This window comes from Myotis davidii, unplaced genomic scaffold (genome assembly GCF_000327345.1).
Source record: "Myotis davidii unplaced genomic scaffold, ASM32734v1 scaffold967, whole genome shotgun sequence".
Lineage (NCBI taxonomy): Eukaryota > Metazoa > Chordata > Mammalia > Chiroptera > Vespertilionidae > Myotis > Myotis davidii.
Window position 1 is genome coordinate 113,193 of NW_006383014.1, and position 2,871 is coordinate 116,063.

General features: G+C 38.2%; 1 pseudogene; it reads right to left on the bottom strand.

Annotated features, from left to right (window-relative positions):
• Positions 1 to 471: 471 nt before the first annotated feature.
• On the bottom strand, positions 472 to 958 carry LOC107181662 (annotated as a pseudogene).
• Positions 959 to 2,871: the final 1,913 nt, after the last annotated feature.

Genomic DNA, 2,871 nt, shown 5'->3' on the forward strand with positions numbered 1-2,871 from the left:
ACCCTGGCTGGCAACCAGAAAGCCCTGATTGGTCCTGATTGCAGGCCAGGCCTAGGAACCCTACCCATGCACGGATTTCATGCACCAGGCCTCTAGTAAGAATATAAAAGAGGAAGGCTTGCCCCAATCTCAGGGTGGCAGGTGAGCTGAGATCTGAAAGGAGTAAAAGATGTTGATTAGGCAAAGAGCAGATCTAGGGGGCTTGGGAAAACATACCAGACCTAAGTAGTAGTGAAACTAAATGCCCAGAAATGCATTTAAACCCTGGGCCCAGAGACAGAGGCAGGTGAGAGACAGATTAGCATCCATATCATGCTCAGTCATAACATTCCCTCCTCAAAGAAAGAAAAGAACTCCTCACAGTAGAAACACCAGGCAGTAAATTTATTTGCTCAACAGCTTAAATGGTCATTGTGCTTCAATATGACAATACATTTATTTTTTTTCTTTTCTTGCTCTTATTTTATTTTTTTTTAATTAGGATTTATTTCATGCTGAATTTACTCCTGGCCATAAGTTTTTGTTTCCTCAGTTTCTTCTGGGATATCTTTTGCTTCTATGCAACCTCTTCTTCTGATTTAGGAATAATCTGCTCTTTTTTAGTAAAACTCATCTCAGGGTGGCAGGGAGAACTCATGTGGGTTAGTTTGCCCATGAACCCTGTAAGTTCTGCACCTCATCTCCAGAGCTCTGTTCACCTGGATGTGCTCAATGACCAGAGAATCTTCATCTACACCCTTAAGATCAACATGACTCTGCATTTTGAAGCACGTGCAACAAAATTCAGCACTCCTTTTGGGCCAAAGACCCTGCATCCAGCCCCACTGTTTGGCCTGGCCACACCTACGAACCCCACCATTGCAATGACGTGATGATGGAATGGCACACATTGCTTCTTTAAAATGACATCCTTCAGATACTTGGTGGCTTTTCTAATATGCATACCCTTGATGGTCTGGGCGATTTCAAGAGTGTTCTTAAAGTAAACATGAAGATTTAAACTTGATTTGCATGATTTTGAGGGGTTTTCTGGATCAAGTGAATAACAAACTATTCCCAGAGGTCACCTCTGGCTGCTTTCCAATTATAATAATTATAAACAAATGTTAATTATTTATAATTATATACTATTAATTAATTGCATGTAATCCATTATATTATCTATATTAATATATGATAATATAGAAATGGTCTAGTTTTTATTATAATACAAAATGGTCTACTAACCAGTGTACAAGAACAGGATCTATTAAGAGTATTCAACACCATCTATTGTGTTATTTGCTAACATATCTACCTTCCAATGTTTCTGGTTTGTTTTGTTTTAATCACAATTCAGTGTTTAAAAGATAAAACTTTTTAACATCCACTATTGCTCAATAGCTAAATGCATGAGCTGTCCTAGATCATGAGGTTAGTGATGCTTATTTTAATATTAAATAAAAGGATTCATTTTCATTAAAGCAAGCAGGGAATTAAGCTTACAACTTCAATTACCAATAATTAATTCCCCGCACTGCAAGCCATGCCATTTGCATTTAAACTCCCAATGCCCAACGGATAACAAAAATCTATTTTGATCACTTTTTATTTTCATCATTTAAGGAGTACATCTTATTTCAATTAGGCACATGTATTTCTAGATTATAAGAGAGAACAAATACCCCTTCTAAAGAACTAGGCAATTGGAGTGGGGGAGGCTTTGAAGCATGACAAAGACATTCTGGGGTCTTTTCATTTCTCTTGCTTTAATTGAAGGAGTGCCTAATATTGTGTAGAATTAGCTACCTCGAATACACTAACCTATTATTTGTAAGCAGATGGATAATTCCTCTGAATTTGTTTTTCCTTATGCATTAAGCTATTCTTTGGTGGCTTTTCATTATCTGAGAGAGAGAAAGTAATTGAGCGCATGATTTAAAATGAGGCAAAATTAAGTCCTGCTCCACGGCCAACCTCAGACAGCAGGCCTGAGGATCAGAAGAACTCTTCAGAGTGAGAGGCTTGACCTAGAGAGGGATCCCAGAGGCTGAGCTCATCGGGATGGCCCACATTTTTTTTTTTTTTAACAAGTTCTGAACACAAAGAACCCACCAGGGTATCACCAAAGCAAAGACACAATCAGAGCCAAGCTCTCAGACATGAAAAGAGATACTTGGAATTAGGTTTGACTGAAAACAGGCAGACCTGGGTGGCACGCAGAAACTAAGTTCTAAGCAATCTTATTTTTCAACTTTTACAGACATTTGCCCTCTTCCCTCTTCTGTTGATTTTGCCCCAAATAAATGTCATAATTCCTGACAGAACTGACCACGTTATACTAAAATCTCATTTAAGTGGAGCTCAATGAGATGAAACCATAACTTACCAGGAATGAGCTTTTACATTTGGCTTGCAGAAAAAACAATGCAATATCAATCATTTAATAAAAACTAATAGCTACAATGGCAAGGTCTAAGGTTAGTACATACCATTTCAATCTTCAATCTATGACTGTTGAATGTCTAAACATGCCCAGAGTCTTGATTTGCATACCCTACGAGATCCTTCATATTGTAGTAACACATGAAAAAAACACATTTAATTTGGTGCGTTATACTTCCCATTTTAAGAAAACAAATCCGTATCTATCTATCTATCTATCTATCTATCTATCTATCTACTTAAATGTATTTTTATTGATTTCAGAGAGAAGGGGGAGGGAGAGATAGAAACATCAATGATGAGAGAGGATCATTGATTGGCTGCCTCCTACACATCTCCTACTGGGGATTGAGCCCACAACCCTGGCATTTGCCCTTGACTGCAATTGGACTGGGGACCCTTTAGTCCCCAGGCTTATGCTCTATCTAGTGAGCCAAACCAGCTAGG